Raw genomic sequence first — 10,662 nt, forward strand, 5'->3', positions numbered from 1 at the left:
GTCCCACCCCAGAGAATGGTCTGGCCACAGTGTCCACAGTGCTAAGAGGAGAGACTCTATTTAGTATAATATCAGCAAAGGATCATTTTTTACACGTTTGTTTAAGACTAGAGATGATGGCTGTCTGTTTTGTAGCTGTTTCTGCTCCAGCAGCTACACTGCATCCTTTGTGGAACTGGACCCCAGCAGCGCTTCATGCTGGGGCCTCTCCCATTGCTGAGTTTTGTGTGTGTGTGTGCGTGTGTGTGTGCATGTGTGCACACATGCCTGTGTGTATATGTGTGTGAATTTGTGTGTATATGTGTGTGCTTGTGTGTATGTATGTAAATATGTATGTGTGCATATGTGTTTTGTTCATATATCTGTATGTGTATATTTTTGTGTATTTGTATATTTGGATATGTATGTATATGTGTGTGCACAAGCACATGTGTATGTGTGTGTGCTTGTGTGTATGTTTGCCACATTTGTATATGTATATATATATATTTCTGTATATATGTGTATGCATGCATGTATAAATGTGTGTACATGTATGTATATATAGTGTGTATATGTTTGTATGTGTATGCATGTGTGTATAAATGTGTGTACATAAGTAGATATCTGTGTGTATATGTGTGTATGTATATATGTGTGTTTATGGGTGTATACATGTATATGAGTGTGCATATGTGTGTATATATGTGTGTATGTGTATATGTGTGTATGTATACATATGCCTATATATTCATTTCTTCTTTGTTCTCTCTCTCCATATATACATGTATATATAAATAAATATAAATAAATAAATGTACATATATATATATATATATTTTTCCGAGATGGAATCTTGCTCTCTTGCCTAGGCTGGAGTGCAGTGGTAGGATCTCAGCTTACTGCAGCCTCAACCTCCCAGGCTCCAGGGACCCTCCTGCCTCAGCCTCCTGAATAGCTGCGACTACAGGTGCACACTACCACACTAGCTAATATTTTGCATTATTTTTGTAGAGATGGGATTTTGCCCTGTTGCCCAGACTTGTCTTGAACTCCTGAGCTCAAGAGATCCTGCCACCTTGACCTTGCAAAATGCTGGGATATCAGGCGTGAACCACCTCACCTTTGTGTGTGTGCATACATGTGTATGTGTGCATATGGATATATGCTTATTTGTATGTGTGTATATGGATGTGTACATGAGTATATACATTTATGTATATGTGTATATACATGTATTGTGTGTATATGTGTCTATGTGTGTACCTGTGCACATGTGTATGTGTGTATATATTTGTATATATGTATGTTATGTGTATATGTGTCTATATGTGTGTATATGTGCACGTGTGTTTGTGTTATATATTTGTGTGTCTATATGTGTGTACATATGCATGTATGTGTATGTGTGTATGTGTATATATTTGTGTGTATATGTATGTGTATATGTGTGTGTATGTGTGCCTATATGTGTATGTGCTCGTGTGTTTGTATTTGTGTATATATTTGTGAGTATATGTATGTGTATATGTGTGTGTATCTATATGTATGTATCTGTGTGTGTGTATACGTGCATGTATGATTGTATCTGTGCTCACATGCATGCAAATCCCTCTTTGTGTAGCTGGCATGCATGGTGAGGTGCATTTTCCAGGAAGGTTTTGTGAACACCCTACTTCTTGAGTTCCTGCAGAATGGCAACACACTTCTTTCCCTTCCACACTTGAGTGTGTCCTGCCTGGGAACAGATGGGTGACTTCCTCATTGACCACTTGACATTGCCCTGTCCCCCATTGGAGTCTCATGTTCTGAACAGGAGACTTGTGACCTTTTAGGTCACCTGTGCCTTATCCTAAACCACAAGGCTGTGAAGCTTCTCCTGTAAAGGGCCAGAGAGTCACTGTGTTTGGTTCTGTGGGCCAGACAGTCTCTGTCTCAAGCACTCAGCTCCACTGCTGAAGCACAGGAGCCTCAGAGCCAGTGCCTACATAGGATATGACAGAGGACACTGGCCCAGCATGGTGATTCATGTCTACAATCCCAGCACCTTGGGAGGTCAATGTGGGAGGATCACTTGAGCTCAGGAATTCAAGACCAGCCTGGGTAATATAGTGAAATCCCATCTCCATAAAAAATACAAAAAACTTGGCTGATGTAGTAATGTGCACCTGTAGTCCCAGCTACTCCGGAGGCTGAGGTAGGAGGGTTGCTTGAATCAGGGAGGTCCAGGCTGCAGTGAACTCTGATTGTACCACAGCACTCCAGCCTGGGTGACAGCATGAGACCCTGTCTAGAAAAAATAAATAAATAAATAAAATAAAAATGGGCAACAAAGAAGAAATAAATCTGCAGATGGAAAAGATGTCTTTTGGAAACATCGCTACAGAAACAATTACAGCCAACCCAATAACTTGAAGGTAAGAAGCTTCTAGAACAGGGGTCAGCCAGCTAGGGCCCATGGTGGATAGTGTTTTGTTATTGTTGTTGTTGTTGTTTTTGTTGGGTTTTCTTTGTTTTTGTTTGTGTGTTTTTTGAGATGGAGTATCTCTCTGTCATCCATGCTGGAGTGCAGTGATGCAGTCTCGGCTCACTGCAACCTCTGCCTCCCAGGTTCAAGAAATTCTCCTTCCTCAGCCTCCTGAGTAGCTGGGACTACAGATGCACACTGCCACTCCCGGCTATTTTTTTTTTTTTTTTTTGTATTTAGTAGAGACATGGTTTCACCATTTTGCCCAGGCTGGTCTTGAACTCCTGAGCTCAGACAATCCACCTGTCTTGGCCTCCCAGAGTGCTGAGATTACTGGCATGAGCCACTGGTCCTGGCTTTGTGGGGCTTTTTCTTTTTTTATTGAGACAGAGTCCTATTCTGTCACCCAGGCTGTAGTGCAGTAGTGCAATCTCGGCTCACTACAACCTCTGACTCTTGGGTTGAAGGGATTCTCCTGCCTCAGCCTCCTGCATAGCTGGGATTAAAGGCATACACCACCACACCAGGTTATTTTTTTTTTTGTATTTTTAGTAGACACAGGGTTTTGCCATGTTGGTCAGGCTGGTCTTGAACTCCTGACCTCAAATGATCTGACTGTCTTGGCCTTCTCAAATGCTGGGATTACAGGTATAAGCCACCATGCACAGTAATAGTGTGTTTTGTAAATAAAGTTTTATTGGCACCCACCATGCCTGCTCATTGACAAATTGTCCTCAGCATCTCTCCTGCCTCTGCAGCTTAGTTGAGCAGTTGCAACAGAGACTATCTGGTCCCCAAAGCCAGAGAAGTTTACTCTCTGCCCCTTTATAGGAAAATGTTGCCAACCCTGGCCTTACAACTGCTACCAGTTCTTTAGTGGTGGGGGGTGGGAGAGAAAGTAGTTATACCCCCACCATCGTCTTGGCCCAAATTCTGATCTGCTGTCTCAGACCTTTTCCCCAGAGCCAGACTGACCTGCCTCCTGGGGCTTTGTGTAATTTTCATGGGGCTGTTCCTTTTATTCTTTTGAGATGGAGTCTTGCTCTGTCACCCAGGCTGGAGTGCAATGGCACAATTTTGGCTCACTGCAACCTCCACCTCCAGGGTTCAAGCAATTCTCCCGCCTCAGCCTCCCATGTAGCTGAGATTACATGCACCTGTCACCATGCCTGGCTCACTCATTTTGTATTTTTAGTAGAGACAGGGTTTCACTATGTTGGCCATGTGAGCCAGTTTCTCTCTGTGCATGTGTGTGTATGTGTGCTTGCTGGTCTTAAACTCCTGACCTCACGATCACTCTACCTCAGTTCCCAAAAGTGCTGGGATTACAGGCATGAACCACCATGCCCAGCCTTGTGGGGCTGTTCTTACAGGGTTCCCAGATGCAGCTGTTTAAACACCACAGGTTCATTCTCTCTTAGTTCTAGGGATATCCAAGATCAAGGCAGAGGCAGAGCTGGGTACTTCCAAGGCCACACCCAGCTCCTGGTGGTGGCCAGTGATCCTTGGCCTTTCCTGGTTTATAGAAGTGACGTCTCCAATCTCTGCCTTGTCACCCCAAACTTTTTTCTGTACAGAATTCTCCGTCCCGTGTGCCTCTGTGTCCAAATGTTCCCTTTATTTATTCATTTATTTTTTAAGAGATAGGGTCTTTCTCTGTCACCCAGGCTGAGTGCAGTGGCACAATCATGGCTTACTGCAGCCTGGACCTTCCTGGGCTAAAGCGATTCTCCCACTCAGCCTCCCGAGTAGCTGGGATCACAGCCATGTACCACCACACCTAGCTAATTTTTACATATTTTGAAGAGATGAGATCTTGCTATGCCCAGGCTGGTTTCACTCTTCTGGACTCAAGCGACTCTCCCACCTTGGTCTTCCCAAACCACTGGGAGTACAGGCATGAACCACTCTGCCCAGCCTCAATTTACTTTTATTGTTATTATTATTACTATTGGAGACAGAGTCTCACTCTGTTGCCCAGCCTGGAGTGCAGTAGCATGATCTCAGCTCACTGCAACCTCTGCCTACTGGGATCAAGTGATTTTCCTGCCCCAACCTCCTGAGTAGCTGGGATTACAATCACCTGCCACCATGCCCAGCTAATATTTCTATTTTTTCAGTAGAGACCGGGTTTCACCACGTTGGCCAGGCTGGCCTTGAACTCTTGACCTTGTGATCCACCTGACTCAGTCTTCCAAAGTGCTGGAATTACAGGCATAGGCCACTTTGCCCAGCCTTCAATTTCCTTTAAAAATAGAAGAATACCATTTACCTGCTTCAATTTATTCTTCCACCAATGTGTTCATAAAGGAGTGGTTTCTATGGATGGGGAATGGCAGATTTCATAATGACATGCTGCAGGTGTCCCTCCACCCTGAACAGATCTCTCTCACCATTGAGACTTCCTTGGGCCCCAGTAAGGGGCTGAAACTCTCCATGAGGCAGTAAAGACCTTTTTTTTGAGATGGAGGCTTGCTCTGTTGCCTAGGCTGGCTGGAGTGCAGTGGTGTGATTTCGGCTCACTGCCACCTCCACCTCCCAGGTTCAAGCAATTCTCCTGTGTCGGCCTCCCAAGTAGCTGGGATTGCAGGTGCCCACAACCATGCCTGGCTAATTTTTCTATTTTCAGTAGATCTGGGGATTTGCCATGTTGACCAGGCTGGTCTCAAACTCTCGAGCTTAGGTGACCCACCTGCCTTGGCCTCCCAAACTGTTGGGATTACAGGTATAAGCCACTGTGCCTGGCCTCAAGGCCATTTTTGAATGGACTCTGGCTTGGCTCTGGCCACCAGCCCCCTGTCTATACTCACATCCCAGCTCTAAACTCAGGGTGCTGTCCCAGCCTGTGCCTCTGCCCAGCCAGCTCCCACAGCCTTTTCAACTATATATTCGCACCCATGTTGCCCCTCTGGGTTCAGATACTGTCTCTGCTATGACATCTCTCTTAATTTCTTTTTTCTCCTTAGTCGAGATGTAATTCACATACTGCAAAAACTCACCCATTTAAGTTATACAATTTAATGTTTCTGTATATTCACAGGGCAGCCATTACCACTAACAGACCAGAATATTCCTTCCCCAAGAAGGAAACCCCAACCCCATTAGCAGACACTTTCTATCCCTTCCCCAGCCCATGGCACCCAAGCTTTCCCTTTCTCTCTTTGTGGATGGGCCTGCCTTGGACATTTCATAGAAATGGGATTACACAGCCAGGCATAGTGGTGCATGCCTGCAATCCCAGCACTTTGGGAGGCTGAGGGGATGGATCACCTGAGGTCAGGATTTTAAGACCAGCCTGGCCAACATCGTGAAACCCCATCTCTACTAAAAGCAGAAAAATTAGTGAGAGGTGGTGGCAGGAACCTGTGATCTCAGCTATTTGGGAGGCTAAGGCAGGGGAATCACTTGAAAGCAAGAGGTAGTGGTTGCAGTGAACCAAGATTGTGCCACCACACTCCAGCCTAGATGACAGAGCAAGACTCTGTCTCAAAAAAGAAAGGAAAAAAAGAAAAAGAAAATGGAATTACATGGCCAGGCATGGTGGCTCACACCTGTAATCCCAGCATTTTGGGAAGCCAAGAGGGGCGGATCACTATCACCTAAGATCAAAAGTTCAAGACCAGGTTGGCCAACATGGTGAAAACCCAGCTCTACTAAAATTACAAAAACTATCCAGGTATGGTGGCATCTACCTGTTGTTCTAGCTGCTTGGGAGGCCAAGGCAGGAGAATCACCTGAACCTGGGAGGTTGCAGTGAGCTGAGATCTCACCACTGCACTCCAGCCAGGGTGACTGAATGAGACTCTGTCTCAAAAAAAAAGAAAGAAATGGGATCACACGCTGCATGGTCTTTTGTGTCTGGCTTCTCTCACTGGGCATGTCATCCTCTTGTGCATCCATGCCATGGCCTGTGTCCAAGCCTCACTCCTTTGATGGCTGAATACTATTCCGTTGAATGGATGGACCACATCCTGCTTATCCATTCATCCATTGACCCGCATTTGGGCTCTCTGCACTTTTACCTGTTGTGATTCATGCGCCTGTGAACTTTCCTGTACAAGTTTCTGTGTAGACATAGACTTTCAGTTATCTTAGGCAGATACCTGACTGGAATTGCTGGGTCACATGGAAACTATGTTTCACCTTTTGAGGAACTGCCAGTCCTTAACTTTAGAGGCTGTTTATCTCTGCAGCTCGGAGTTCTGCAGACACAGCCCCTGTGCACAAGTCAAATCTGGCCCTCTCCCTGTTTTTACAAATAAAGATTTATTGGCACATGGCCCCACCCACTTATTTACTTATGATCCACAGCCACTTTCTAGCTACTTGGGCAGAGGTAACAGTGTACACAGAGACCTTCTGGCCTCCAGATTCAAACTGTCTACTCTCTGATCGTTTACAGAAGAGTGTGCTCGTGATATACCGCCTGTGAGAGGCAAGCTAATTGGCTATTTGTGGGTCTTAAGAATCCCTCCTTGGGCCAGGTGTGGTGACTAACACCTGTAATCCCAGCATTTTGGGAGGCTGAGGCCGATGGATCACGAGGTCAGAAGTTTGAGACCAGCTTGGCCAACATAGTGAAGCCCCATCTCTACTAAAAATACAAAAAATGAGCTGGGCATGGTGGTGGGCACCTGTAATTCCAGCTACATGGGAGGCTGATGCAGGAGGATCACTTGAACCCAGGAGTCACGGATGCAGTGAGCTGAGATTGTACCACTGCACTCCAGCCTGGGCAATAGTGTGAGATTACATCTCAAAAAGAAAAAAAAAAAGAATTCCTCCTTAAAATAAAAATAAATAAATAAATAGAATGCTTCCTTTCCCCTCACACTCTGCAGAGAAAGCTCCACAAGGGCAGAATTTGATCTTTTAATTTTTAAATTGTTGTTTTCTACTATTATTTATTTATTTATTTTTGTTTTGTTTGAGACAGAGTCACAAAAGCTTAGTCGATATTTTATTATATTTATTTCATTTCACGTTGAGACAGGGCCTCACTATGTTGACCATGGTGGTATCAATCTCCTAGTCTCAAGGAGTCCCCATGCCTAAGCCTCCCAAAGTACTTAGATTACAGGTATGAGCCATCATATATGTCCTGGGTTTCTTTCTTTTTTTTATTGAAACAGGTTTCACTACTTTGGCCAGGCTGGTCTTAAACTCTTGACTTCATGGATTGGCCCACCTTGGCCTCCCAAAGTGCTGGGATTACAGGTGTGAACCACCAAGCTCTGAGTTTCACTCTTGTTGCCCAGGCTGGAGTGCAATTGTGTGATCTCAGTTCACTGCAACTTCTGCCTCTCTTGTTCAAGTCATTCTCTTGCCTCAGCCTCCTGAGTAGCTGCCATTATAGACACCCACCACCATGCTTAGCTAATTTTTGTACTTTTAGTAGAGATGGGGTTTCACCATGTTGATCAGGCTGGTCTCAAACTCCTCACCTCAGGGGATCTGCCCACCTCAGCCCCTCAAAGTGCTGGAATGACAGGCGTGAACCCCCATGCCCAGGTTTCTTTTCCTTAAGTTGAAAATTACTTACACTTAGAATGAACAGGAGCCAGCCCTTACACACACTATCACCATTCTCATTGGCTAATTATCCTTTGTTTTTTTTCCTGCTGTTTCTCCACCCCAACCACCCCCAAATCCATCATTTTCTCCATTCCTTGATTTGCAATGTTGCTGTGTTGTTTGTACATGTATGAGCTTCAAATCCTCTCTGGACCAAGGAAGATGGGTGGGAAGATTTAAATAACTTGACCATTGAGAATTAGGCTAAAAATTTACACTTATAATGAGCTAACTGAAGGGTTAAAAAGTATGACCTATGCTGGGTGTGGTTGCTCATGCCTGTCATCCCAGCAATTTAGGAGGCTGAGGCGGGTGGATCACTTGAGGTCAGGAATTCAAGACCAGCCTGGCCAACATGGTGAAACCCAGTCTCTACTAAAAATACAAAAATTAGCCAGGTGCAGTGGCAGGCACCTTTGATTCCAGCTACGTGGGAGGCTGAGGAAGCAGAATCACTTGAACCCGGGAGGCAGAGGTTTCAGTGAACTGATATTGTGCTACTGCATGCCAGCCTGGGTGACAGAATAAGAATCCATCTAAAAAAATTGAATCTGTCCCTTGCTCACACTGGACACCAGAATAAACTGATGGGGTGGACCCTGTAAACCAGGGGGATCCCAGCTCCTGGGACTCTCCTCCTCTCTCACTCTCCACTCAGGGTGTGGATTTCAATGTGTGCACCTCCTGGGACCTTAGCAGGGCAGAGGATCATGGGACACATAGTCTCTTGGGGGTCTGTGGAATCTCCTAAGATTCCAGTAACCTGGGAAGTGATTCTGCACCCCCAACCAGGGTACACTAGGTAATGTCTGGGGGCAACTGCCCCTGGCATGGAGTGGGTGGAGGTCAGGGATGCTGCTCAGGATCCTGCAGTGTCCAGGACAGTCCCACCCCAGAGAAGGATCCTGCCCTAACGCCCACAGTGCCTAGGGGAAAATCCCTGTTGTAGGTATTAAAAGTGAGTGTAGCTTTCAGCTGAACAGAAATCGTGAGAATTCATCATTTAAAAGAAAAGGAAAGGGGAAGGAGCACAGTGGCTCACGCCTGTAATCCCAGCACTTTGAGAGGTTGAGGCGGGCAGATCATCTGAGGTCAGGGGTTTGAGACCAGCCTGGCCAAGATGGGGAAACCCTGTCTCTACCAAAAATACAAAAATCAGCCAAGGATGGTGGTGGGCACCTGTAATCCCAGCTACTTGGGAGGCTGAGGCAGGAAAATTGCTGGAACCTAAGAGGCGGAGGTTGTAATGAGCTGAGATGATTCCACTGCAGTCCACCCAGGCCACAGAGCAAGACTCTGTCTCAAAAAAAAAGAAAAGAAAGAAAATAAATAAATAATTTAAAAAATATTAACATTAACTTGTTGCAAAAAAAAGGAAAATAAATAAAAAGAAAGAAAAAGGTAAGAAAAATGAACTCACTATAGATGTGCGTTCCTGGGGCTGAGCAGGTGGTGACTCCAGCACCTCTGGGGCTGTGGTGACTCATGGCCCAGTCTCTTTGTGCACCTGCAGATCCTTAGGGTGTCACTGCCAACCCCTGAGTGTGTGGAGGGCACGATTGCCTGTCACAGACCCTGGTTTCTTTCTGAGAAGTATAATGCAGAGAAACTTCTTGGAGAAAAATGTTGGAGGAAGGGGATTCCCCATGTGTCTCCAGGAAGAACACACAAAGCTCAGAAGCAGGGCTTTCTGTTTCTCTGGCTGCCCCTGGGAAGCTGCCTCTGCTGGGCACTTAGCTCTTGGGTGCTTTTCAGAGTGCAAAGAAGAGAAAGAAGCCAATGTAATTTCTCTCCTTCTGAGAGAGGCTCTTGTGGGCATTATGTGTCCAAGAATGCTGGGAGGGCTGGGCATGGTGGCTCACGCCTGGAATCCCAGCACTTAGGGAGGCCAAGGTGGGTAGATCACCTGAGGTTGGGAGTTCAAGACCAGCCTGACCAACATGGAGAAATCCGCCTCTACTAAAAATACAAAATTAGCTGGGCATGGTGGAGCATGCCTCTAATCCTAGCTATTCAGGAGGCCGAGGCAGCAGAATTGCTGGAACCCGGGAGGCAGAGGTTGCAGTAGGCCAATGTACATGCCACTGCACTCCAGCCTTGATATCAACAGTGAACGCCATCTCAAAAAGTAAAAGCACTGAGAGCCTGTAGGGTCAAGGACTCAGGAGGCCAGGGTGAAGAGAGGAAGGGACAAGGGGAGGGCAGGGCCCCTTCTGGGCACAGAAGGGCAGTGGTGCTGTTGGAACCACAACTGTGACATGCCCTAACCCTGGGGCACTGTGGACAGTGAGGTCTGGCTCACACTCTGAGCACTGCAGGGTGCTGAGCAGCAACCCTGGCCTCCACCCACTCCAGGCCAGGAGCACCCCCAATAGTGACAACCACAGATGTCCAAAGACATCGACTAGTGTTCCCTGGGAGCAGAATCACCCTGGTTGAGACCCCCTGGGTCAGGGGATTCCACAGACACCCAAGAGACTCTGTGTCCCACGATCCTCTGCCCTGCTGAGGTCTGGGAGGCTGCACACATTGAAATTCATAACCTGAGTTGGGAGAGAGAAAAGAGGTGAACCCAAGAGCTGGGGTACCCTGGTTTACAGCATCTGCCAAATTGGTACCTTATTCTGGTGCCTACAATGATC

The sequence above is a fragment of the Callithrix jacchus genome, chromosome 14 (assembly GCF_049354715.1).
Source record: "Callithrix jacchus isolate 240 chromosome 14, calJac240_pri, whole genome shotgun sequence".
In the NCBI taxonomy this organism is placed as follows: Eukaryota; Metazoa; Chordata; class Mammalia; order Primates; family Cebidae; genus Callithrix; species Callithrix jacchus.